This window comes from Lepisosteus platostomus, unplaced genomic scaffold (assembly GCF_059453375.1).
Source record: "Lepisosteus platostomus isolate fLepPlt1 unplaced genomic scaffold, fLepPlt1.hap1 Scaffold_54_H1, whole genome shotgun sequence".
NCBI lineage: Eukaryota > Metazoa > Chordata > Actinopteri > Semionotiformes > Lepisosteidae > Lepisosteus > Lepisosteus platostomus.
The window spans coordinates 360,803-388,073 of record NW_028291672.1 but is presented as its reverse complement, the minus strand read 5'-3'; the positions used below and the strand labels follow the sequence as shown (position 1 = coordinate 388,073).

The 27,271-nt window shown below is 46.4% G+C and overlaps 11 non-coding genes and 1 pseudogene across 11 annotated transcripts; 4 read left to right on the top strand and 8 right to left on the bottom strand.

Moving 5' to 3' along the window:
- Nucleotides 1–4,582: 4,582 nt before the first annotated feature.
- On the bottom strand, nucleotides 4,583–4,724 carry LOC148633021 (U4 spliceosomal RNA). The gene has a single exon (XR_015934105.1). It is a non-coding gene; the product is annotated as a U4 spliceosomal RNA (small nuclear RNA).
- Nucleotides 4,725–7,903: 3,179 nt separating this feature from the next.
- Nucleotides 7,904–8,022, top strand: LOC148633020 (5S ribosomal RNA; annotated as a pseudogene).
- A 636-nt stretch (nucleotides 8,023–8,658) lies between these two features.
- LOC148633019 (U1 spliceosomal RNA) lies at nucleotides 8,659–8,822 on the bottom strand. Its single transcript, XR_015934119.1, has one exon. It is a non-coding gene; the product is annotated as a U1 spliceosomal RNA (small nuclear RNA).
- Nucleotides 8,823–10,648: 1,826 nt separating this feature from the next.
- LOC148633018 (5S ribosomal RNA) lies at nucleotides 10,649–10,767 on the top strand. Its single transcript, XR_015934130.1, has one exon. It is a non-coding gene; the product is annotated as a 5S ribosomal RNA (ribosomal RNA).
- Nucleotides 10,768–11,402: 635 nt separating this feature from the next.
- On the bottom strand, nucleotides 11,403–11,572 carry LOC148633017 (U1 spliceosomal RNA). The gene has a single exon (XR_015934125.1). It is a non-coding gene; the product is annotated as a U1 spliceosomal RNA (small nuclear RNA).
- Nucleotides 11,573–16,815: 5,243 nt separating this feature from the next.
- Nucleotides 16,816–16,932, top strand: LOC148633016 (U5 spliceosomal RNA). The gene has a single exon (XR_015934151.1). It is a non-coding gene; the product is annotated as a U5 spliceosomal RNA (small nuclear RNA).
- Nucleotides 16,933–17,162: 230 nt separating this feature from the next.
- Nucleotides 17,163–17,304, top strand: LOC148633015 (U4 spliceosomal RNA). Its single transcript, XR_015934115.1, has one exon. It is a non-coding gene; the product is annotated as a U4 spliceosomal RNA (small nuclear RNA).
- Nucleotides 17,305–18,061: 757 nt separating this feature from the next.
- Nucleotides 18,062–18,178, bottom strand: LOC148633014 (U5 spliceosomal RNA). The gene has a single exon (XR_015934156.1). It is a non-coding gene; the product is annotated as a U5 spliceosomal RNA (small nuclear RNA).
- A 391-nt stretch (nucleotides 18,179–18,569) lies between these two features.
- LOC148633013 (U5 spliceosomal RNA) lies at nucleotides 18,570–18,686 on the bottom strand. The gene has a single exon (XR_015934155.1). It is a non-coding gene; the product is annotated as a U5 spliceosomal RNA (small nuclear RNA).
- Nucleotides 18,687–22,869: 4,183 nt separating this feature from the next.
- On the bottom strand, nucleotides 22,870–22,943 carry trnal-aag (transfer RNA leucine (anticodon AAG)). The gene has a single exon. It is a non-coding gene; the product is annotated as a tRNA-Leu (tRNA).
- Nucleotides 22,944–23,502: 559 nt separating this feature from the next.
- On the bottom strand, nucleotides 23,503–23,573 carry trnag-gcc (transfer RNA glycine (anticodon GCC)). Its single transcript has one exon. It is a non-coding gene; the product is annotated as a tRNA-Gly (tRNA).
- A 3,345-nt stretch (nucleotides 23,574–26,918) lies between these two features.
- LOC148633010 (U4 spliceosomal RNA) lies at nucleotides 26,919–27,060 on the bottom strand. The gene has a single exon (XR_015934108.1). It is a non-coding gene; the product is annotated as a U4 spliceosomal RNA (small nuclear RNA).
- Nucleotides 27,061–27,271: the final 211 nt, after the last annotated feature.

Here is a 27,271-nt window from a genome sequence, read left to right as displayed (position 1 = left end):
GGTGACATTGATGAAGCAGTACAATTATTAGATATTTGAACATAATGAAAACGATGAGTTAAATGTGAAGTAAACCACTTAAGGACGGTTCCAAATAAGCCAACCTCAAACTCAAGCCTGTGTAACAAAACAGAGAGGTCAACCGTGTCAAAGGCAGCTCTAAGATCTAGAAGCACAAGCACTGTTGCATTCCCCGCATCAGTAGCTAAGAGAATATCATTTACGACTCTTGTTAATGCAGTTTCAGAAAGCAGACTGAAATTTCTCAAGTATATTATTTGAATCCAGATACGATTGACGTTGGGCAACAACTATTCTCTCAAGACTTTTAGATTGAAATGGGACCTTTGAGAAAGGCCTGTAGTTGTTAAGAACTTGTGGATCCAAATTTGACTTCTTAAGGAGCGGTCTAACAACCGCTACCTTAAATTGATCAGGTACAACGCCTGACGCAAGCGATGCATTCATCATACTAATTATAGGTCCTGCCAGTCCTTCGAGGGAATCTTTGACTAGCTGAGTGGGGATGGGATCTAGCGAACAGGTGGTTGACTTTGTCTTACGTTTGTGTCCATGAGTCCACCATAAGAAGAAATCTGAACAGGAGTGTTGATCATGCGAGGTCACCACGGAGGAAACCACTGCTCTCCCCCCCAAAAAAACCACCACTGCCCCTCTCAAGTTTGCTAAAGACCACATGGATGTTCCACAGCAACTCCTGGAACAATGTTCTGTGGACAGACGTGACAAAAGTTGAACTTGTTGGTAAATGTGCACAGCGTTATGTTTGGAGATAACAAAACACTGCATACCAACTCCAAAACCTCATCCCACCTGGGAAGCATGGCAGAGGCTGTACGGGTTGCAATCATCGAGGAACCGATGAATTCCAAGATGTATCAGGAAATTCTACAGCAGAATGTCAGGGTGTCTGCCTGTGATCTAAAACTCGAAAGACGCTGGGTCATGCAGCATGACAAAAACAAAGGAGTACATCAACAACAGAGTGGCTGAAACAGAAGAAATTCCGTATTTTGGGATGGCCAAGTAAGAGTCCTGACCCCAATCCCATTGAAGTGCTGTGGCATGATCTGAAGCAGGCCGTTCAGCGCAAGACATCCCAAAAATATACATGAACTGAAACAGTTTTGCATAGAGGAATAGGCCAAAATACCTCCTAACCGCTGCTCAGGTCTGAACAGCCGCTACAGAAAGTGGGGGTTGAGGTTTTTGTCATAAAGGAGGTTCCACTAGCTCCTTAATATAAGGGTTCACGTACTTTTTCCATCAATGACCTTGATTGTTTAAACCATTTGGTCAATAAAGAAACAGCAATGTCAAATGTTGGGCGTGTGTTGTTTGTTAAATCAGACTCTCTTTATTAATTATTATGACTTAGATAAAGATAAGATCACATGTTAGGAGCCATTCATGCAGAAATCCACATCATTCCGAAGGGCTGTTTACACATTTTTTTCTCCCAACTGTATGTGAGAGAAAAGCAGAGACGCTCACTGAGTAAGGTGGGGTTGTAGCTTTGCAAATCACAAGGACATTTGTACACTCAAAATGGGACAGGAGCACCCCAGATGGGACTCGAACCCACAATCCCTGGCTTAGGAGGTCAGTGTCTTAGCCATTAGGCCACTGGGTGGGGTCAATCACGCTGATGAATAGCCAGTTTAGTTTTCCTTTGCTTTTTCAAAGGGATCCCCAAAATTAGGGAAGTTAGGCAGCAGAAGGTTTACTGTGACCTGAGAAGGACCGGCATCCAATCACGGTGATACACACACGCACGCTCTCACTCATCTGAGCTACACAGCTACCAAGATGGTCTCAAGTGTGCCGAGCTGGTACGGAACATATTGAACTGATCGACAGCGAATTGTCTCTCAAACAGGCTTTTCACCTCTGAGCTCCCTGACTGACAGTGATCAGCTACAGATGCAGCCATTCAAAGTGAGCGGTACAGACACGTACCGCAGGTAAGATGACACGGGGTACCGCGGTGCGTGATTGGTTGACCGACAGGGGCACTCGTGGTCCGTTGGTCTGTCGTAGAAAGACTTACTGTAAACGTCTTTACTGTGCCCGTTGTAGATATTGAATTTTACCACTGAAGGAAAATCTTAGTAGCTGAGCATAAAAAGAATAGGAGCATACTGTAACGCGTGTGAAGGCCATAAACGATATTCATTTTGGAACATAAACATACAGTATATAGCTGGTCTTGGTACTTTAAAGAAAAAAATACACACCAGTATTCCATTTCTCTCTAAACATTGTAAGCTTCGAAGTCTTTAACTAACGTGATACCGGAGTCAACAAGCATACTTTTAGAATTTGATTAAAAGGGAATATAATATGGAATCGCGTATCTAAAGAATTTAATAACGGTATGATTATATCCGTGTACTGCGACAGGGCTGTGTAGGGCTGTTTCGCCTGCCTGTTCATGCGAGCTGTCTTGTAGCTGACTGGTCTAGGTGCGTGACTACCAACTGGCAGGTTGTGTGTTTGAATCCAGCTGGTGTTGGACTTTTTAACAAACATTTCTTCGAAAAAATAGGTAAGCGATATTATGGACAATCAATTGACATTTATATTTCAAAATATCGCAACATGATCGATATTTGCGATATTTTGAACATATCTTCCCTTCTGACAGCGGTTCCTGCTTCTAGTGTGTGTGTGCAACAGAGTAAATTTTTATAGAGAAATGGAGGCTGGACAGTATGCGTTACAATATAAACATTTAAATTGATTAAATCGTGTTGTGATTTAAATCGCAAACGCGTGTTTAATTATGTTTTTTAATCATAATCAGGCTAATGCATTTCTACATTTTCTGTATGAACCAGCTTAGAGGTTCATACAGAAAGACAGCTTGTGTTTAAATTGAGTGTAAGGTAATTTATGCTTCTAAAGTCATGGTCAGCATTTATTATTGTACTGTGCTGTAAACTTTTTCTGTGCCTAGTCACATTATTTTATAGCGTTTTTATTGTGTTATTAAATCCGGTGGCGCTGTGTGTTAGTTTCCTGACTCCCATTATTTAAACTGCGACACTGATCATTCATCTCTAAATAAACTTTATTTTATATAGCGTTTTAAGCGAATAGGTAATTAGATTGCTCATAAACCTAATCGCTTTTTCTACATAAACACAGCGTGATTGCTCTCTGAAAATGCTTTTCCTTAAAGCGATTCTATTGAGGGAGTAGCCCAGCTACCACTTAACACTGTACTTCCTACTTTGAATACCTGTGAGACCGGTTTAATTCGTCACAGCCAGCACTCCGGGAGTTCATATTGCTTGACTAATTTTAAAAACTAAGTTATAAATGCAAACGCTTCCTCGGTGCGCTGCTCTGGTACGCCGGGTCTTACACAGTGCCTGTCGGCAGTGAGCGTTACAATATACATACCCAAAACTGCTTGTACCCATCTGTCATGCAAATAAAACACCTTGAATTGAATTGAATTGAGGGAGAGAGGGGGGTAGTGGGACAGATATACTGTAGACAGACTCAAGGCAAATAAGATACTTATGGGTACGCAGGCATTCACGACAGCAACATACGAAACGTTTGCACGTACTGTATAGTTAAGTTATTACTTGGTTTTCAAAGTGCAACGAAATACAATATTGTTGTTGCTGCTGTTCTGGTTGTTTTTATCCCATAAAGCGTTTTGAGAAGCCACCTTTAAAGGCGATATATACTGTAAAACCGCTGATTCTGCACAGTGTACGAAGTAAATTATTTTCGCAGTAATTAATTTACACGTGTATAATAAATATAGTAAATATAATAAATTAATTACTGCGAAAATAATTTACTTCGTACACTGTGCAGAGTGCCGTATACTCCTAGTTGCAGCACACACGATACATACAGTAAAAAGCCTCAGGCACTGTGTTAGATGTGTTTTCGACGTTATATATGCGTTTATTCATGTCGTCGATTTTACGGTTGCAATTCGACGTTGATTATACGTCGAGGCGACGTATATATACGTATAGCCGTATTATCGCCGTAAATATACGTATATTCGACGAATCAATGCCCACTGGGATGTTTCCCGAGCCGAAACAGTGCGTTTTTCCAAGCCGTTTGACAAAGCCCGCCCACTGAAAACTGCAGCAGATCGTGTAAAGGCGTTCAACTTTGTAACTACTGCACGCACAGGAAGCAGAATAAATTCCTCTTTTCAAACTGTCAAAGGTTTGCTTTGCGAACGCTGCAGGACATCGCACAATCTCTTTTGAACGGGGACAAACGATTTCTTATGGGGCGCAGTAAGTACAGACGTTTAAAAAGCTCCACTCATGCCGACGATGCAGCATGAAGAAGCGCAACCTAACGTTTGACAGACAAAAGCCGGGCGCCGCTACGAGCAATATGAAATCAAACTGACAGCACACGGCGTTTCGCGCTGACTCAAAAGTGATCTCGACAGACGCTGTTCTCTGCATAACGCTGAAAGAGCTAAAGAGCGTTTCTGTGGAGACGTAACAAGCTCGTTTCTTTCTACCATGATGTCACCATGACAAAATCTGTCTTTAAACACCTTGCTCAGTCTCTGACGAGACTGTCAAAAATTGCTTTCGCCGATTGTATTGCAAACCGGTGGAAGCGGGGTATTGGGAAAAGTTTTCAACTAGCAATAATCGCGCCTCGGCTAAACCTCACAGGCTACGATACTGCCACTGCGCAAAGCTGACGGTTGCCAGGCAACCGCGGGGATCCTATGGAAATCGTTATCAATCGTCTCATGGCATGTCATTGCTGTAACGCTTCATATTTGTCGTCTTCTTCTTCTAGCTTGAGGTTTTGAAGAATTTCATGACAGACAAGGGCTCCGTCGGGAACAAAGGGCGTTGTGAGAAAACCATTGCTTATTTTCAGCAGCAGAAATACAACCCTTTAAATACAAGATGACGGAACAATGACGAAGGGCATGCCGGGAGGAACTCATGCACTACAGAGGAAAGGGGGCGGGCACGTACAGTTCACATTCAAGCCACAAGTACTCTTCTCGGATGTTGCACAAACAAATCCTAACGTCCTGAAAGCATTGCTGCATGTTTGTGTCCCACTTCCCGTGGCTGCAGGACGACTGACACGAACGGACAAACACAATCTGTGGCGTGTAGCGTGACATAGTCTTGCAGGCATCGTGCTGTCTCACTGCAATACTATACCGCTGGAGAAAACAGTCCATCTGGCCATGAAACTCATTTAAACGTCTAGCTACAGCAACTAACAATATTGTAGCGTTTACAGGTTCTTTACATAACAAGGACAAGTGGAGATGTGATTAACAAACAAGCATTAGCTTTATTTGTTTACAACCACACAAAACCAAACACAGGATCTACACACACATGAGGAGACTGACGGAACACGTACACATAGTTAGGGTGGTAATTACCTAACAACACACTACACTTTTACAGGACTACACAGGGCACTAGAATCACTAGGACATTATTTACACAGGTAGGGTCAGCCGCTGGTCATCGTGCTGACCCTCAGACTCTCCCTGGGTACCACTCCCAGCATGCCCAGCGGTACTACGAGCGCCTGGGGGCGCTTCCTCCTCACCACCAGGCGAGGGCGTTACACTGCCCCCACCTGAAGCGTCTGGCGTCTCGCCAACGTCAAACACCCCCCTCAGGCTGTACTCGTATTCGGCCAACTGCTGCGGAACCCTGCGTGAGCGGCCGCTGCGCCGCGGTGACGGCTGGCGATCCACGGACGCCCCACTATCGGCCGGCTCCGGCCCCGGCTGCTCCTCTGGAGCCTCCCCACACGGCTCCTCCTCCCGGGCCCGGTAGGGGGCCAGGCGGTCTCGGTGCAGGACCACCACTCTCCCCCGTGTTCGCAACCGGACACGGTAGCAGACCTCGCCCACCACCCCGAGTACCTCAGCGGGCCCCTCCCACGACGGCGCCAGCTTAGGGCTGAGGCCTTTGCGGCGGCGCGGGTTGTACACCTAAACCGAGTCCCCGAGCTGGAAGGCAGGCCCCCTGCAGCGCAGGTCGTAGTGCCGCTTCTGCCGGACCCCCGCCTGTGTCAGGTGGGTCCGTGCAAAGCTGTGCACCCGCTGCATCCGCTGCCGCAGGTCCCACTCGTAGTCCGGTCCAGCCGGTGGTGCCGACCCGTCTCCGGGCGACAAGCCGAAGACCAGGTCCACCGGTGATCGCATTTCCCGGCCCAGCATGAGGCCCACACTTTCAATTTTCTTATCGCCTGTCTCCAGAGAGAATGTTGTTAGTGCTGATGACCTTGAATTAGACCTTGTTGACTCTGTAAAACAATCTTCCTCTGTTTAGATTTTCACTCAGATTGATTTTGTTCTCAGATTATTCCTGGCAGGACTGAGTTTCTAGGAAATGAAAAGTGAAAGAAAAAGTACAGAAGATCAGCCCTTGAATATACAACATTGTGCAGTGAGATTGTTAAATGTATTAGCTGCTATCCTGTGCTAGAGCCTGTCATGGTAAGCAGTGGATGACAGGATCTAGCACAGATACTAATGAAACACTGTTAATGAAAGATAAAACACTTGAGTCTTATTTTAGTTTTCCATTTCCCTTTCATTTGTGATGTACTGTACAACAGGCCACAGAACATGCACAAAAACAGATATGCACACATTCACACCAGGCAATGACAGTCTGCCCAGTCAGAATCTGAGCTGAGGTATCAGAATTCTGAATTCCCTGAATTCTGTCATGGATCCACGAGGATCCCCAGGAGAGAGCCTAGTAACATAAATCTTGGAGCAAAAGCAGATGATTAACTTCATAGTTTGTGTGGTTGAGCCAAAGTTGAGCATGAGGATATGTGAGTCACCATTCTTAGAAATGGATCCAACTTCAGACAGGCGTCAAAAGTAAGAGTATACAGTGCTGGGGCAATGACACTTCAATGATCAGAAGGATAACAAGAGTTTTAATGCATTGAAATTGATTTTCTGGTGATGCACACTGTCATGGAACTATTATTTTTTTAAGGATCACTTACTCACGTCAGACAGCTGCCAATTCTCCAGACTGGAAAGATGAACAGTTTATCCCCCTAGGTACCATATTTCCATATTTCCATATTTCGAAGCATTGGAATAATACGTCATACAGCAACATAAAAACAGGAAGACAAGTATCACAGCCCCTAAAATCGGTGTTAGTAACTTAAAAGAAAAACATTCCCCCTGGCCCAAACAGTGATTCTAACCAGGAGAGAAAAGCCGGTGTATCTTTTATGCCTCTCTCTTTATTCACCTTGTCTTTTAGTTCTTTCAAATGCTGAATAGCGAGCGTAAGATTTCCGTAATCATAGTCATTAGCTGGAATATATGTACAACAGGAGTCTCCTACTAAAGCATAGACTCCTCCAGATGCTGCATTTTGAAGGTCCAGCACGAACCTGTTCTGAAGTGCCATTAATCTAACTCCCCTTAATTCTTGTTTGATAGCGTCTAAGCCTTCTAACGTGATATTAATAAAAGAGTACATTTCATAAAAAGTCGCATGGGTGAGGCTGTAGAATGAGGCATTAAAGCACATATATAACAAGATGCATTAAAATTCTTTAACTTTACAGTATGATTTATAAATTTATACCACAAATTACTCATATCCCCCTCATTATCAGTTTCATTCAGCCAGTTTGTATACAAAGAGGCTTCGTATTTAGATTCTTCCTCTTTTGGGGTGGTGACAGGCTTCTACATAAAAAGGAGCACATTCGCCAACATCCAGGCACGCAATGCGATTTGGAAAGCAGCTCCTTTCCAAAGAGTTGCACACGAACGATCCTTCAGTCCCGCTCGGGGGGCACGGAACCCCCGCCACACAGAGCTTCAAGTAGCGAGTCAGGCGCCGGGCCTTTCGCTTACGGCCACACCACCCTGAACACGCCCGATCTCGTCTGATCTCGGAAGCTAAGCAGCGTCAGGCCTGGTTAGTACTTGGATGGGAGACTGCCTGGGAATACCGGGTGCTGTAAGCTTTTGCTCTCCCGGCCAGCAGGGGTCGCCGTTGGTGCCGTAGGCTTTGGGAGGAAAACCTGCAGGATGGAACGGTGATCTATAGCCTCATCTCTAGAGATGTTTTGTTGCTGTGGCATGTGTGTGACCCATATTCAAAAAAAAAAACCCGTCTGTAAAACGAATATCGAAGCTGCCTCTAAATCTGCAAATGAAGATGAGTCGATAAACCACTCGTTTTTCGTATAACTAGACATATATTCATTTGTTACCGATTTCATTCATTGAGCACGGATACAATAGAGGTACAGCCATTCACTGTTTGACATGTCTGCACTGGTACAGAACCGAGCAATCAGAAAACGGGTGAAACTGTCTTTAGACTCAGCATACAGTACCGAGGCCCCCCATGACCAAATAAAGGCTAACCTCGATAATCAGCCTAAAGAACGCAGACTACAGCAAAACGACTGACTTTGAAAAGGGAATAAACGTCCGGAAGGAGTAGTGGAACTAGCTTGAGATGCTTCTCCGGACCCCTTTCTAAAAGCCAGCGAGAACCAGCAGCGGCGTCCACTCCTGTCGAACCGGGATCCTTCCGCAGCCACGCAGCTCGTGGTGTCCTAACCCTCCCGTATCTGATTTTGGACCAAGCACATCAAGGGAGAGCGCGAACGCAGTCCCCCACTACCAGAAATTATGCAGTCGAGATTCCCACATTTGGGGAATTCGCAGGGGTCAGTACAGCCGGAGTGCAATGGCCAAGCCTCGCCCTGGGTGAACCTCCTTCTTGATCAAGGTATCTCCCCTGCCAGGTAAGTATGAGTTAAACAGGCCCCTGCAAGCGGCCCGAACCCACAGCACAAATCGCGCAGCCTAGGCCACCTCCTCGCCCCGCACGCCACCGCCTCCTGCTGGGCCCACTCTTTCACACACTCACACGCCACACTAACACTCAAAAGTGTGGGCAAAACGAGAAAACGAGCGCGCCGTTTCCTACACATCTGCAGTCGCCGTTGCGCATTCGCAGCATGTCCCGGGATGCAATTCGGCCTCATTTGCATAACTCCAGACAGGCAGATCGCCACGCAAGCTCGCGACGTGCGCCTGCCACACACCGAACAAACCTTTTCAGCAATTTCCAAAAAACGGGCCTGCTCGCCTGCCCACAAGGCTCCGTCTCTTACCTGCTCTCCAGAGCCTGCTGCCTTCTGTGCTTTTCTCTCGGCACCGCTGCAGTGCACACAACTCCTGCAGCGGGAGGGGGGGAGAAAGTTCCCACGCTCCGCCGCAGGGAAGGCTCGCTCCGTGCGCACACGTCCTTTCGATGCCAGTCCAACAAGTGCTCCGCATTAGCTGCGTCGGGGCTCCGGCGTGTCGCACCTCACCTCACCTCGCACTGCCCCCTCCTTGAATGTCTGCCGCTGGGCATGCCCCGCTCTCCTCCGCCTTATCTTATCGCGTGTGAGCACCGACAATGGCCACAATGCCGGGGAATGGCACCTGTAAAGTGTTAATTGGGGCACAGGAACAGCCCGTCTCGTCTCGGGGGGGCCGGCTTCAGAGACAATACAGCAAACACAGCGGGGCGGGGGAAGAAGACGACACCACACATGCGGGTACATTCAGCTCCGGCGGGAACGAGACATTTGTCGGTCTTTTCAAGTGCCGAGAGCCGAGCAATCCTTCACTTGTATCGTTTCTCCCCGGTGACTAGATCTGGCCCTGCGACTCTCGACTGGGCTCACCCCCGGGGCAGCCCAGCAGGTGTGAGCCTAGCCGGCACCCGGATGGGAGATTCCACCCCGGAAAAGCTCCGGTTGCTGCTGCTCCTGCAAGAGGTGTGACTGGGACCAGTAGGGAGCGCTCACCCTGCGGGCTGTGTGGCTCTCTTACACCCCAGCCTCCTGATGGCGACACTCTGCTGCACAAACAGGCGCCGTCCTTCGGGGGAGGCGTCAAACCGAGGTCCCGACCCTCCTTGGCCATTAGGAAACCCCAGGGCGTCTCTCAAAAAGAGACGCCGGGGGTGTCCCTCTGGTGTTAGTGCTCCCCTTTACCCATCAGTCGGGGTCTCCTCCTAATCCCCGTCTCACCTGTAACAATCAATGACGAGGCCCCCCTGTCCGTGAGATTTAGTACTCGCGCAAGAGACCGGGGGCAGAGCGCGCACTTTGTGGGGGGCGGGGGACCGCGTTCGCGCTCTGCCCCCGGTCTCTTGCCCCCGGTTCCCTCTCGGGGCCCTGCAACACAGCGGAAGGGCAGCGAGAAGGAGCCTCTTGCTCTGACGCCGCAAGGCCACAAGAGGGCGGAGGCGCCGCGCGCCCGGCCGACGTGTTGGACCGGTGCGCTTTACGTGCTGAAATAAACACGCGAAAGCCCCGAAATGTTTCCAGAGTGCTGTGCACTGGAGGTTTTTGTCTGGTGAAGACTTGCCTCGTGCTCCTCCGTGCAGATTGTTTGTCCTCCTCCAGTGCGGGACAAGCCAACACAAGGGAGCGCATTCGCCAACATCCAGGCACGCAATGCGATTTGGAAAGCAGCTCCTTTCCAAAGAGTGGCACACGAACGATCCTTCAGTCCCGCTCGGGGGGCACGGAACCCCCGCCACACACAGCTTCAAGTAGCGAGTCAGGCGCCAGGGCTTTCGCTTACGGCCACACCACCCTGAACACGCCCGATCTCGTCTGATCTCGGAAGCTAAGCAGCGTCGGGCCTGGTTAGTACTTGGATGGGAGACTGCCTGGGAATACCAGGTGCTGTAAGCTCTTGCTCTCCCGGCCAGCAGGGGTCGCCGTTGGTGCCGTAGGCTTTGGGAGGAAAACCTGCAGGATGGAAAGGTGATCTATAGCCTCATCTCTAGAGATGTTTTGTTGCTGTGGCATGTGTGTGACCCATATTCAAAAAAAAAACCCGTCTGTAAAACGAATATCGAAGCTGCCTCTAAATCTGCAAATGAAGATGAGTCGATAAACCACTCGTTTTTCGTATAACTAGACATATATTCATTTGTTACCGATTTCATTCATTGAGCACGGATACAGTAGAGGTACAGCCATTCACTGTTTGACATGTCTGCACTGGTACAGGACCGAGCAATCAGAAAACGGGTGAAACTGTCTTTAGACTCAGCATACAGTACCGAGGCCCCCCATGACCAAATAAAGGCTAACCTCGATAATCAGCCTAAAGAACGCAGACTACAGCAAAACGACTGACTTTGAAAAGGGAATGAACGTCCGGAAGGAGTAGTGGAACTAGCTTGAGATGCTTCTCCGGACCCCTAACTAAAAGCCAGCGAGAACCAGCAGCGGCGTCCACTCCTGTCGAACCGGGATCCTTCCGCAGCCACGCAGCTCGTGGTGTCCTAACCCTCCCGTATCTGATTTTGGACCAAGCACATCAGGGGAGAGCGCGAACGCAGTCCCCCACTACCAGAAATTATGCAGTCGAGATTCCCACATTTGGGGAATTCGCAGGGGTCAGCACATCCGGAGTGCAATGGCCGAGCCTCGCCCTGGGTGAACCGATTTCGATTTTTAAGAACTTTATTTTCTTTTCACAAAAAAATACAGGACATCACAAATCAGAAAGCTTTACATTAATATACATACTTAAAACAGTATATATGATCACATCTCATTACATTTTGACACGGTAACAGTTACATAGCAACAATTTTCTTTTTTTCTGGTGCAAATCACATTCTTTACTTAAACTTGATAATGTTTTTCACAGTTTCTTGAGATATTGACCTATGCTCTCTATTTCCCACAGATTTTCTGCTTCCTCCCTCCCTTCTCTCCACAGATCTCTGAGGTAATAGTTCTCTCGGATGATGAACAGGGCCAGGCTACCTGCTGCCTTGACTGGGATCTTGATGCCTTTGAACAGCCCCATGTTCCTCACTCTCCACAGGGCAACTTTCCCACTGTTCACCACGGCCCAGATCCTGTCAAACACGTCAGGAGGAAGTTTGACAGGAGAGATGCCGTATATGACGAAAGCAGCGGTCAGGGTAAATTGGGGCGAGAGAGCCAGCAACCAATCTTCAAACTGTGCCCAGAAGGCCTTAGCAAAAAAGCAGGACCACAGGAGATGGGATACAGTCTCCTCCTCGCCGCAGCCCACCCTAACGCAGCGAGGGCTGGGGGTGAGGCCCCTACGGTACAAGAAAGTTCGTACCGGTAAGCACTGGTGGACGACACTCCAGGCTAAATCTCTGTGAATGTTGCACAGAAACTTAGAGGATGTGTGTTTCCACACCTTCCTTGTTTGGGCTGATGTTAAAATGCCCACATGGGTCTGCCTATTGTTCTGGGGTGCAACGAAATCTTCCAGTTTTTGGACGCTGACATCTCGGAGGGGAATATGGCCAATTGGGTGAGATCTTAGAAAACTTTTAACTGTCCCATAAATTGCAGGGCATGTGTCAGAGAGTGGGACGTCCAGCTTGGGTCTGACACCGCAACACCTCCCTACCTACCCAGAGCCTGGAAAAATAAGTCCAGGTGCTGTTGCAAAGCCTCTCAGCACAAAGGCCAGGAAAATGCACAGCAGCTTCGTAGCAATATCTGGGACAGACTTCCCCCCTGAGGGTAGCGGCCTGTACATTATTTCCCTTCTGAGTCTTTCCTGCTTCCCACCCCATAGAAATTGAAACATCAATCTCCTCATCACCGCCGCAACACGGTGTGGGATTGGGAAGGTAGAAGCCAGAAAATTCAAGACAGGCAAGAGCTCGGCTTTGATGACCAGCACCTTCCCTGTCATGGTGAGGTCTCGGTCCTTCCATTGCATCAGTTTTTTGTTTAAGATTGGCAATTTGTTCTGCCAATTTACTGTTCCCATCTCTTCTCCAAAATACACCCCCAGGACCTTAATTCTCTTCTCTTGCAGCCTGAGATCATGTCCTTCTTTTGGCTCCCTCCAGTTCTGATAAAAAATCTCACTCTTAGATTTGTTAATTTTTGCGGAGGAAGCCAAAGAGAAACGATCACAGCACTGCAGAGCTCTGCTAATTGAGGCATTGTCAGAGAGGAGCAGGGTGACGTCATCCATGTATAGAGATGTCTTTACCTCTCCTCCCCCACTTCCAGGCACTGGTATCCCATTAATGGCCTGATCCTGGCGCAAGGCACAGGCTAAGGGCTCCATAGCCAAAACGCATAACAAGGGGGATAATGGGCAGCCCTGCCTCACCCCTGAACAGACTTCAAAGGGGCGTGATCTATTGCCATTAACCATGACTCTGCTGTTGCTACCTGTGTACAGCAGGTTAATCCACTTTCTCATGATGGGGCCAAACTTCATGTGCTCAAGTCCCGATGTTAAGTACTGCCGGTTTAGGCGGTCAAAGGCCTTTTCTAGGTCTACACCTAAAATGCAAAGAGGGAGGGAGCGATCCTCAGAGTACAGACAGACATCCCTCAACAAGGCCAGGTTGTCGCTCATCAGGCGTCCTGCTATCCCACAAGTCTGTTCTTTCCCTACCAGTGAGGCCACTACATTTTGTAGGCGCAGGAAAAGGGCTTTGGACAGGATCTTAGTGTCCACGCCTAACAGGCTGAGGGGTCTCCAGTTCTTTATGTCATTTTTTGCTCCTTTCTTAAACAAGAGAGAGATAGTGCCTTCTCTTAAGGAGTCAGGCAGCAATTCTGTCTTGTAGCTTTCCTCGAATAGGAGCAGTAGCGGATCCTGAAGCAGATCCCAAAAGGTGCAATAAAATTCTTTAGGGAGCCCGTCAGCACCCGGAGTTTTCCCCTTCTGTAAGCTCTCCATAGCCTGTCTCAGCTCTTCTACTGTCAAATCCCTCTCAAGTACTTCCCTATCTTCTTCACTCAAAACGTTTTCTAGCTTTGAGGTAAAAAAATGAATTTCTTCATCCTTTACCTCTGTAGAGCTGTACAGTCTTGAGTAGAAGGCCTCGGTGCAGGAGAGGATAGCACTCGGCTCTGTTCTCTCTCGTCCCTCCTCATCAACTACACTTTCCATGACAGACTTGGAGCCTACCACTTTCCTGAAAAAGAAGCGAGTACACTTCTCATTTTCTTCCAAGAACTGCACTCTGCCTCTTAACAGCACTCCTCGACTACTTTCTTCGGCTATGCTCCGGATGTCCTTTTTTAAAAGGGTGATATCCTCGAGCACATCGAAGCCACTGTGCAGCATCGTGTAGAGACGCTGCAGCTGCCTCTGTTTCCTGGCTAGCACTCCTCTCCGTCTGGCAGCAGCCTTCCTTCCCTCAGCCATGAAAAAGGCCTTTGTCCTCATCTTCACCTCCTCCCACCACTCTCCTACTGACCCGTACAGACACTGCAAGGACAGCCACTGTGATAGTTTCTCCTTGTAGCGGGATACTACCCCCTCGTTCTCTAGCAGCTTTGTGTTGAGTTTCCAGAGGCCTGGGCCAAAGACAGTCCTGCCCTGGAGTTCCACTCTACACCCTAAAGCCTGATGATCTGAGAAGAAGACAGGCTGAAGAGTGACCCCAACAACTTTCACTCTCTCTGAGACAAAGCAATAGTCAATTCTGGAGCTGCTATTCCTCCCTGACCATGTATATCCTGCTGTTGTGGGATATATACAACTATATGTGTCTGAGAGTTTAAAGTCTTGAACTAAGTTTTGCAGGGCCAGTGAGCTGGAATCCAATTTTATCGGAGAGCTAGACTGCCTGTCTGTGTGCTCTAAGATACAATTAAAATCCCCTCCCACTATCACGTCTGTGCTACTTAACAATAGGGGAGAGAGTGCCTTGAGTAGCTCCACCCTTCCTCCCACGTCAGTAGGACAATACACATTGATTAGCCGCAGGTTAACGGTCCCCCATTCCACATCCACACACAGCAACCTGCCATCTATGACCCTCTGAATACTTTTCAATTTGAAAGCCCATCCTTTGAAAAGAATGGCCACGCCAGAGGCTCTGTTGTTATTGTCCCCTGAACAAACAGAAGGCCCTTTATCCCACCTATCTTCAAAGCTTTTATACCTCTCTTGATAGGCTAAAGCACACTCCTGCAACATCAACACATCTCCCTCTCTCTGCTGGAGGTAATCAAAGACACACTGACATTTAACTCCGTCATTGATACCTCTGGTGTTAAGAGAAATTATGTTTAGAGCCATATTACATAAGAAAGTGGAACCAGTCTTTACAAAACACATTTCTCTTCGGTCTCACCTGTTACCTTCTTCTTTTTCTTTTTCTTCTTACCAATTTCCTGCCAGCCATCCTCTGAATGAGCCTTCATCAGGGTGGCAGCAGTAAAAGCGTTCACGGAGTCCATTTCAAGGAAGGGGGTAGAAAGAGGGGTGGAGGGTTTCCAGCTGTCCCCATCGCCATGCTCTCCTTCCTCCTCGCTCGGGGAGAAAACAGAGTCATTTTTCCTTTTCCTCAAGTCCAGCTCCTGGGAGCACTGAGGGGAAAGGGGTGCAGCCGATGCACCAGTCTCCTCTTCCCCCTCACCCACCAGCTGTTGCAGATCCTCCGTGATGGACTGGATGGAGGAGAGGAGGGCATCTGTAGCACTTGCAGAGTCTGAGAAAAGCAGCTCCGCTGAATCCTGGGTATCGTCGCTGGACCCGCTCCACCGGGGGGCCCCACACTGGCCCTCGTTCTGAGGAGCAAGAGTGGGGGAGGGGTCCTCGCTGTTCTCGGGGGTTTTCAAACCCTCGTGCTTGTCTGGTGCAGTCTGCGGTTGTGGGAGCATAGTGGATTTCTCTTCCACCGGCCCCGGAGCCACAGCAGGACTGATCCTGGCTGGAGGCTGAGACTCTTTGTCCAACAAGGGTTCTTTGTTTGACTTGTTGTTTGCTTTGGCTTTTCGGGCCGGTTTGGCTGAAACAAGCACTGCCTCATCCTTTCTCATTTTGAGTTTATTGGCGTAGGCGTGAGGGCAGTTCTTAAAAACGTGTCCTTCCGAGCCACATAAATTGCACTTTGGCAGCATTGAACAGTCAGAGGCTAAATGTCCCTGTTTGCCACAGGTCTTGCAGCATTTCACAGTGCAGGAAGATGCCAGGTGTCCCACAGCACCACAGCGCCGACACACCTTTGGTTGTCCCACATAAAAAACATAGCCATTGCAGGCGCCCAGCCGGATTGTAGAGGGCAGGTGCCTTAAGCCTCCATTTACATTGTCCGGTAGTAAGCGAACCTCGAATTTCCTTGCTCCTGTTTTTATACCGTCAACATCTCTAACCTCAGTTCCATGGTGGACGGTGCAGTACTGGTTAAGCCAGGTGTGAATGTCCTCCGTCTTTGCCAGTTCCGAGAACATAACAACATGCACCGTTTTCCTCTCTCTCTGTGTCAGAGGCTGCAAGTTGATCTTCTCAAGTGCAGGAACTTTCCCTCTTTTTGCCTCAAACACATCCACGCATTGTTCAAACAGAGGATAGGTAGCAAATACAACCTCAAATGCTTTCTGACCTGGGAGAGCAAAGATGAAATCCAAGTGCCGAGGTTCAAAGCCAAGTTCCTTCTGTAACACTTTTCTGCTGAACTGCATACGATCCATGAAGAGGTCATCCAAAAGCTCAAAACGTACAGCATTCTTGCGGGATCCAAAGGTTGGCATCTCAAACTGCAAAACAAACACTGCTTCCACAAAACAAGAAAACAATCCAACTACTCCAACTACAGGCTGATCAAGGTATCTCCCCTGCCAGGTAAGCCGAGAGCCGCAGGCGATGAGCCCGGAGCTGAACGGGCCCCACTGGCTCGTTTGTAAGGCCAGGTGCATTGCCAACCACGACCGGCAGGGCAGAGGCCTTGAAGGCAGCCTGGGCTCCTGCAGCTGTCCAGCCACGCACTCTGGTTTCTCTTCATCTCGTACAAATCTTTTGCCTTTTACTAAAGATTTCCATGAAGAGGAGCATGAATGAGTTCCATACAATTTTTGTGCTTTCCTGCCTTCGGCTGGGGCGCAGCTGGGCTGGTCAAAGAGAGAAAACAAAACCGCTCAAAATCACTCTTATTACTGCGACTGTGGCCGTCTGCTCTGCGAGTCCTCGGTCTCCGCCTGTCTGATTGGCGCTCTTTTCTTTGGGGGGCGGGAAGTGTCCGGCCGCAAATATGAAGCGTTACAGCAACGACATGCCATGAGACGATTGATAACGATTTCCATAGGATCCACGCGGTTGCCTGGCAACCGTCAGCTTTGCGCAGTGGCAGTATCGTAGCCTGTGAGGTTTAGCCGATGCGCGATTATGGCTAGTTGAAAACTTTTCCCAATACCCCGCTTCCGCCGGTTTGCAATACAATCGGCGAAAGCAATTCTTGACAGTCTCGTCAGAGACTGAGCAAGGTGTTTAAAGACAGATTTTGTCATGGTAACATCATGGTAGAAAGAAACAAGCTTGTTACGTCTCAACAGAAACACTCTTTAGCTCTTTCAGCGTTATGCAGAGAACAGCGTCTGTCGAGATCACTTTTGAGTCAGCGCGAAACGCCGTGTGCTGTCAGTTTGATTTCATATTGCTCGTAGCGGCGCCCGGCTTTTGTCTGTCAAACGTTAGGTTGCGCTTCTTCATGCTGCATCGTCGGCATGAGTGGAGCTTTTTAAACGTCTGTACTTACTGCGCCTCATAAGAAATCGTTTGTCCCCGTTCAAAACAGATTGTGCGATGTCCTGCAGCGTTCGCAAAGCAAACCTTTGACAGTTTGAAAGAGGAATTTATTCTGCTTCCTGTGCGTGCAGTAGTTACAAAGTTGAACGTCTTTACACGATCTGCCGCAGATCTTACAAACGAGCCAGTGGGGCCCGTTCAGCTCGGGGCTCATCGCCTGCGGCTCACGGCTTGCGAGCGTGCCCAATCCGTGCGATAACTCGGAAAACACCCGGCCACACTGTGCCGGAAACGACGCACTCTGGGAAGCCGCTATGCAAAGCGAGGTCCCAAGATGCCCTGCGGCCGGACACTTCCCGCCCCCCAAAGAAAAAAACGCCAATCAGACGGCCGGAGACCGAGGACTCGCGGAGCAGACGGCCACAATCACCATTACAAGAGTGATTGCGAACGTGCTTGTTTTCTCTCTTTGACCAGCCCAGCTGCGCCCCACCCGAAAGCAGAGAAGCACAAATATTGCATGGAACTCATGCATGCTTCTCTCCGCGGGAATCTTTAGTAAAAGGCGAAAGATTTGTTCGAAATGAAGAGAAACTAGAGTGCGTGGCTGCACAGCTACAGGAGCCCAGGCCGCCTTCAAAGCCTCTGCGCTGCCGGTCGTGGTTTCCAATGCACCTGGCCTTACAAACGAGCCAGTGGGGCCCGTTCAGCTCCGGGCTCATCGCCTGCGGCTCACGGCTTGCGAGCGTGCCCAATCCGTGCGATAACTCGGAAAACACCCGGCCACACTGTGCCGGAAACGACGCACTCTGGGAAGCCGCTATGCAAAGCGAGGTCCCAAGATCCCCTGCGGCCGGACACTTCCTGCCCCCCAAAGAAAAGAGCGCCAATCAGACAGCCGGAGACCGAGGACTCGCGGAGCAGACGGCCACAATTGCCATAACAAGAGTGATTGCGAACGTTTTTGTTTTCTCTCTTTGACCAGCCAGGCTGCGCCCCACCCGAAGGCAGGGAAGCACAAAAATTGCATGGAACTTATTCATGCTCCTCTCCACGGAAATCTTTAATAAAAGGCGAAAGATTTGTACGAGATGAAGAAAAACCAGAGTGCGTGGCTGCACAGCTGCAGGAGCCCAGACCGCCTTCAAAGCCTCTGCGCTGCCGGTCGTGGTTGGCAATGCACCTGGCCTTACAAACTAGCCAGTGGGGCCCGTTCAGCCCCGGGCTCATCGCCTGCGGCTCTCGGCTTGTGGGCGTGCCCAATCCGTGCGATAACTCGGAAAACACCCGGCCACACTGTGTCGGAAACGACGCACTGTAAGGCACCTTGAAGCGTGCACCCCCAACATTCTTCTTTGCACATCTGTGAAAGGTAAACTCTTGAGCAAACTCTGAACCAGCTCTAAGGAAACTAATCCGATTAGACGTGACTTTGACTCATCCTTTACGGGACCCTTGATAATTGGAGAAATCAATGATTTCGAATGAATTCTGTATGCGTCAAAAGACAGCTATACACAGAAAACATGCAGGACACTGCTCATGATGTTTCCCGAGCCGAAACACAGTGCGTTTTTCCAAGCCATCTGACAAAGCCCGCCCACTGAAAACTGCAGCAGATTGTGTAAAGACGTTCAACTTTGTAACTACTGCACGCACAGGAAGCAGAATAAATTCCTCTTTTCAAACTGTCAAAGGTTTGCTTTGCGAACGCTGCAGGACATCGCAAAATCTCTTTTGAACGGGGACAAACGATTTCTTATGGGGCGCAGTAAGTACAGACGTTTAAAAAGCTCCACTCATGCCGACGATGCAGCATGAAGAAGCGCAACCTAACGTTTGACAGACAAAAGCCGGGCGCCGCTACGAGCAATATGAAATCAAACTGACAGCACACGGCGTTTCGCGCTGACTCAAAAGTGATCTCGACAGACGCTTTTCTCTGCATAACACTGAAAGAGCTAAAGAGCGTTTCTGTTGAGACGTAACCCAGTGGGCAAAAGACGTATAATATACGTCTATTAAACGCATACCTTAGACGTCTAAATGTGGTCTGCAATTCGTCTAGAATGAAATTCTAATATACGTCTATTGTTATACGTCAATTATACGTCTATGATTAGATGTTCATTATACGTAAATGGTTGGAGTTCTATTATACGGATAAATTTAGAGGACTATTATACATATATGGTAGGAGTTCCGGATAACTTTAGAGGACTATTCTACGTATATGGTTGGAGGTCTATTATACGGATAACTTTAGAGGTCTATTATACGTATATGGGTAGAGGTCTATTATACGGATAACTTTAGAGGTCTATTATATGTATATGGTTAGAGGTCTATTATACGGATAACTTTAGAGGTCTATTATACGTATATGGGTAGAGGTCTATTATACATCAAAGTTAGGTTTTACAGGTGTAGAAACTAGTAAATCAACCCAATGATTTGGTTTAGAAATTTATTCTGAAAATACACATTCACACCTGAAAAATATGTATTTCAAATTATACATTGTATACAATCAATCAACAATCAACATATGGGCAATAATCATAAAAAACACAACTAGTCTTAAACTTCAGCTACAAATTCTGGTAATATGGCAATATACAGTATAGTAACGGCAAACACAAACTAATTACATTAACACACTAACTCAAAACCACATTTTGATTCAAATATACATTTTAAAATGTACAACTTCTATATTTCCAAGAAAAAAAAATATTACAATGGAAGTTAAGACGATTTTTGTCCACTATTTGCAAACCCTGTGTAATTGTCCTAACAGTTAGAAACAAAAACCTAGTATTTTCAGTGTCCAGATCTCCTGGCCCCCTGCCTTGCATTCTTTAAGTAACACATTGCGTGCTCCTTTATTTCTTTTTCTGCTGATTTAGGGCGTAACTTCAGCACCGCAGCTAGGAGAAAATTATATAATATTACTTCCCAAATAAATGATGATTAATATCTTCTTTAGTATAGTCTAAAAAATGAACGGTTTACTAAGCTCAAAGCTGAAATAAATGTATACAATTTGGCTTGCATCATAGCAGTTGAGCAATAAAGTCTGTCCTAATTAAAGAGTACCCAAAGTTTGAAAGTACAACATAGAATAAGAATAGAGAAACGGCAAAACGATTTTGTGTCATCTACCCCATTCACACTATTTTTATGTGCCATTTTTTGCTTATTCACGTACTATTTTAATCAAAATAATATTAAGAAAGATCTGTATGTATTCAGATAGTATTATTATTGTTCATACTTGCTCGTCAAAAGAGGATTGCTGAGATATTTGCGGATATACTTCTACGTTTGAAAAACGTGTCCAAAATGGTGACCAACGAATACTAGCAATGCATTGTGGTATATAACCGGAAAATATGCTGGGTTCGATATTTTCTCAACGTATGCGTTTATTAATGTTGTCGATATAATGGTTGAAATTTAACATTGATAATACATCGCGGCTATGTGCCCCCTGCTATGAGCTGATGTGCAATTTTAACACATGCAGTTAGTAAGGATCGGTCACTGTTGTATGGTATTATATACAGTATAATGACATTATGGAATAGGATGGGGACAGGTCTGGCATCACGGGGGGAGGGAGGAATGTCGCCCCTTCAGTTCTGGGCAAAAAGATTTACCTAACTTAATTTGCGCCCTAAAAAAATAGTTGTACTTTATCAATGGTCAGACAACACTAAATGACACGAACAGTCACTCAGTCTGTTTGATGGGCAGGAGGGCTATCCGTCCAGGAACTGCACATATCAGTGTCGTTATTGAGTCTCAACATTACGATCCTGTTTGCTCAGGTGGACCGATTCCTTGCAGTAGTTTATCATTATACTTAAAATCATTATATAACTAGGACTAGTTATAGCAGTCTGTGCTTTATGTTGGTTTTACAACATTTTTTCTTAACGATTCAGAACGTCCATGTAGCTGCAAAAATGAACGCTTATGGTACTTTTCGCTCCAGGCAATACAAACCGTGAGAGTGACGAAAAATGTGAAACTGAACTTCATCGCAAATACCAGATTGGTAGTCGTTATCTTCTATCATGAAGCACTAATCAATGGCATAGCTGCGAGATTTCATCTGGGTAGCTGCACCATACAGCTCCGTTTCAACTGAAATATCACCCCCCCTCAGAATTTCAGAAGCCCCCCTACAGATTTTTCCCCGGGCACCGCGCACTGATGGGAGACGGGGTGTCCAGGAAATGGTATCAACTTTTCTCAAGAAAATAAAAATAGAAACTCTATAGGCCCTCAAACATTTTACTGTTTTTTTTCAGGCAGGTGGCAAGACCCCCTCCGCAAAACCCTTGTATGCCAAGCTGTGGGCATTGATTCGTCGAATATACGTATATTCACAGCGAAAATATTGCTATACGTACACACGATACATACAGTAAAAAGCCTCAGGCACTGTGTTAGATCTGTTTTCGACGTTATATATGCGTTTATTAATGTCTTCGATTTTACGGTTGCAATTCGACGTTGATTATACGTCGAGGCGACGTATATATACGTATAGCCGTATTTTCGCCGTGAATACACTGTATTCGACGAATCAATGCCCACTGGGTAAACTCTTGAGCAAACTCTGAACCAGCTCTAAGGAAACTAATCCGATTAGACGTTACTTTGACTCATCTTTTTACGCTCAGTGCTGGATTGCTCAAACTCCAGCTAGGGTTAGGGTTAGCATTCCCAGGCTACTTAGACACTTTGTTTATGCTCAGTGCTGAATTTTGGGAACTTCAGGATGAGTGGGAATTTTCTCCTATCTGTCAATTCTGTTTTGTTTTGGAGACTCTTGGCTGCCTATGTTGTACAGTGCAGCGTGAATGAAACATTTTCCAAAACTGTGTCAGCTCAAAAGTTGTAAGAAAACCTCTCCAGCTGCTTTAACTCTCTTCATTTTTGTCATTTAATGTGACACTCGATTTATAACTGGAGCCTCACATATGCAAATGGAGAGGCTCCAGTTCGACACCACTTTACAGTATATGACAAAAGCATGGCAGACTGTGCCGGACCGGCAGATAACTTCTGCTTATTTTTACCATATTAAACATTGGAAATTCAACCACTTGCATTTGTGACACTTGATTTTGGCTCCACCTAAGACACTCTTAAATCTTCAAACACTTTTCTCTTCTCCCGCAACACTCTTGTCTGTCGGCACTATGTGGCTGCGTTGCATGACAACCCATCTCACCACGGAAAGGAACCTAACAGCTTTGGTAAGAGAGGAGAAAAGGACCTGGCCTGTACGGGGCTCAAACCTGTGACCTTGGCGTTCTTAGCACCACGCTCTAACCAGCTGAGCTAACCGGCCTCACGACATCAATCCTCTCTGTGCTGCAAAAAATCGATCTCAGGGAATTTCTTTTGCCCTCCTTTGAATAGAAAGCCGTGTAATTCAGTGTACGGGCTTTCTCGTGCAGTTTCATGGTTCTTGTAACCCAAATCCTAAACTGGCCTGAAGTGCCCCCCCATTTCACAGCATTTTTCAGCTGATTTAAAATGTACCTAAAGGAGAAGCATTATTGAAGACCATCAATTACCAAGAGCTTTTGTCAAAGGTTTTGGTGGTCATTTTTAATGACCACAGAGCACTGTGACCTCGGTTTTACATCTCATCCAAAAGACAGCGCCCTTTTACAACACAGCATCTCCGTCACTATACTGGGGCATTGGGACCCGCACAGACCTCAGGGTGAGTGCCCCCCCGCCGGCACCATTAACACCGCTTCCAGCTGGAAGCTTTGTTTTTCCCTGTAGCTCACCCTCATCCGGGTACTGACCTGGCTCACACCTGCTTAGCTTCAGTGGGTTTTTTGAGTTGCGAGTTGCAAGGGGATGCAAGTGATGGAGCCGCTCGCTGCAAAAGCCACTGCATTGGCCGGGAATCGAACCCGAGCCTCCCGCGTGGCAGGCGAGAATTCTACCACTGAACCACCAATGCTCAGTGCCTGGGCTGTCAAAAAAGACGCTTTTTTGGTGCTCTGTGCAAAACGCGTCGACATCTGCTTCCAGCTGCAAAATGCCATTCGCGGACGCTGAAGAACTTATTTCCAAGGCAGCGGGTACAAGCGATTGGGCGTTTTAAAACCACCAGGAACAGCAAAGAGGCGCGCTTCTTTGCTTGCGCCGAAACACACCGCCTGGAGGCGGATAACGTAGTCGGCAGGATTCGAACCTGTGCGGGGAGACCCCAATGGATTTCTAATCCATCGCGTTAACCACTCGGCCACGACTACAGCAAGCCCCACTGCCGCTGCGTTCTTGCTACAATCTTACCTGGAACGCGAGGCGCCGGCGGAAGCCTATTTCAAAGTCGTTCTCCGTTTCAAAAAAACATTTCCAAAATACAAGCCTTGCAGACAGACACGCCTCAGAGGACTTAAGGGTGGCTTCATGTCGGAATGATAAAGTCTCCCCGTCCGGACATGAAAATGCCACTTTGTTACACACAAAAAAAGAATCAACAACAGAGAAATGCCCACAAGCATTTGAAAAGCCGCACCACGTCGCACTTGAAATAGCTCTTACATTAGTGGTAGACGCAGGAATCGCCTTTTTATTTACGCTCTTACCAACGCGATGGAAAGCAAAACAAAGCAAAGCAGAGCAAAACAAAACGAACAAACGAAAACCCTCACGTCCCGAACTTGCATATAACGCCGTTACGTGCCCAAGCGGTATTGTACGTCATCGTAGCACTGCACCCCGAGGCGTACGGCATATGGGAACGAACACACGCCACGAATCGTCTCGAATCGCTCCCTACAGCTGTAAGGCGCCTTAAAGCATGCACCCCCAATATTCTTCTTTGCGCATCTGTGAAAGGTAAACTCTTGAGCAAACTCTGAACCAGCTCTAAGGAAACTAATCCGATTAGACGTTACTTTGACTCATCCTTTAAGGGACCCTTGTTAATTGGAGAAATCAATGATTTCGAATGAATTCTGTATGCGTTAAAAGACAGGTATACACAGAAAACATGCAGGACACTGCTCATGATGTTTCCCGAGCCGAAACACAGTGCGTTTTTCCAAGCCATTTGACAAAGCCCGCCCACTGAAAACTGCAGCAGATCGTGTAAAGGCGTTCAACTTTGTAACTACTGCACGCACAGGAAGCAGAATAAATTCCTCTTTTCAAACTGTCAAAGGTTTGCTGCAGGACATCGCACAATCTCTTTTGAACGGGGACAAACGATTTCTTATGGGGCGCAGTAAGTACAGACGTTTAAAATGCTCCACTCATGCCGACGATGCAGCATGAAGAAGCGCAACCTAACGTTTGACAGACAAAAGCCGGGCGCCGCCACGAGCAATATGAAATCAAACTGACAGCACACGGCGTTTCGCGCTGACTCAAAAGTGATCTCGACAGACGATGTTCTCTGCATAACGCTGAAAGAGCTAAAGAGCGTTTCTGTTGAGACGTAACCCATTGGGCAAAAGACGTATAATATACGTCTAATAAACGCATATCTTAGACGTCTAAATGTGGTCTACAATTCGTCTAGAATGAAATTCTAATATACGTCTAAAGTTAAACGTCAATTATACGTCTATATGTAGACGTTCATTATACATAAATGGTTGGAGTTCTATTATACGGATAAATTTAGAGGACTATTATACATATATGGTTGGAGTTCCGGATAACTTTAGAGGTCTATTATACGTATATGGTTAGAGGTCTATTATACGGATAACATTAGAGGTCTATTATACGTATATGGGTAGAGGTCTATTATACATCAAAGATAGATTTTATAGGTGTAGAAACAAGTAAAACAAGCCAATGATTAGGTTTAGAAATGTATTCTGAAAATACACATTCACACCTGAAACATATGTATTTCAAATTATACATTGTATACAATCAATCAACAATCAACATATGGGCAATAATCATAAAAACACAACTAGTCTTAAACTTCAGCTACAAATTCTGGTAACATGGCAATATACAGTATAGTAATGACAAACACAAAACTAATTACATTAACACACTAACTCAAAACCACATTTTGATTCAAATATACATTTTAAAATGTACAACTTCTATATTTCCAAGAAAAAATAATATTACAATGGAAGTTAAGACGATTTTTGTCCACTGTTTGCAAACCCTGTCTAATTGTCCTAACAGTTAGAACCAAAAACCTATTATTTTCAGAGTCCAGATCTCCTGGCCCCCTGCCTTGCATATGCATTCTTCAAGTAACACATTGCGTGCTCCTTTATTTCTTTTTCTGTTGATGTAGGGTGGGACTTCAGCACCGCAGCTAGGAGAAAATTATATAATATTACTTCCCAAATAAATGATGATTAATATCTTCTTTAGTATAATCTAAAAAATGAACGGTTTACTAAGCTCAAAGCTGAAATAAATGTATAAAATTTGGCTTGCATCATAGCAGTTGAGCAATAAAGTCTGTCCTAATTAAAGAGTACCCAAAGTTTGAAAGTACAACATAGAATAAGAATAAGAGAAACGGCAAAACGATTTTGTGTCATCTTCCCCATTCACACTATTTTATGTGCCATTTTTTTGCTTATTCACATACTATTTTAATCAAAATAATATTAAGAAAGATCTGTATGTATTCAGATAGTATTATTATTGTTCATACTTACTCGTCAAAAGAGGATTGCTGAGATATTTGCGGATATACTTCTACGTTTGAAAAACGTGTCCAAAATGGTGACCAACGAATACTAGCAATGCATTGTGGTATATAACCGGAAAATATGCTGGGTTCGTATAATCAACGTCGAATTGCAACCGTAAAATCGACGACATGAATAAACGCATATATAACGTCGAAAACACATCTAACACAGTGCCTGAGGCTTTTTACTGTATGTATCGTTTGTGCCTCAACTAGGAGTATACGGCACTCTGCACAGTGTACGAAGTAAATTATTTTCGCAGTAATTAATTTATTATATTTACTATATTTATTATACACGTGTAAATTAATTGCTGCGAAAATAATTTACTTCGTACACTGTGCAGAGTGCCGTATACTCCTAGTTGCGGCACACACGATACATACAGTAAAAAGCCTCAGGCACTGTGTTAGATGTGTTTTCGACGTTATATATGCGTTTGTTAATGTCGTCAATTTTACGGTTGCAATTCGACGTTGAGGCGACGTATATATACGTATAGCCGTACTTTCGCCGTAAATATACGTATATTCGACGAATCAATGCCCACTGGGAACAAGCTCGCTTCTTTCTACCATGATGTCACCATGACCAAATCTGTCTTTAAACACCTTGCTCAGTCTCTAACGAGACTGTCAAAAATTGCTTTCGCCGATTGTATTGCAAACCGGCGGAAGCGGGGTATTGGGAAAAGTTTTCAACTAGCAATAATCCAGCCTCGGATAAACCTCACAGGCTACGATACTGCCACTGCGCAAAGCTGACGGTTGCCAGGCAACCGCGGGGATCCTATGGAAATCGTTATCAATCGTCTCATGGCATGTCGTTGCTGTAACGCTTCATATTTGTCGTCTTCTTCTAGCTTGAGGTTTTGAAGAATTTCATGACAGACAAGGGCTCCGTTGGGAACAAAGAAACCCGTTGATTCTTTTCAGCAGCAGAAATACAACCCTTTAAATACAAGATGACAGAA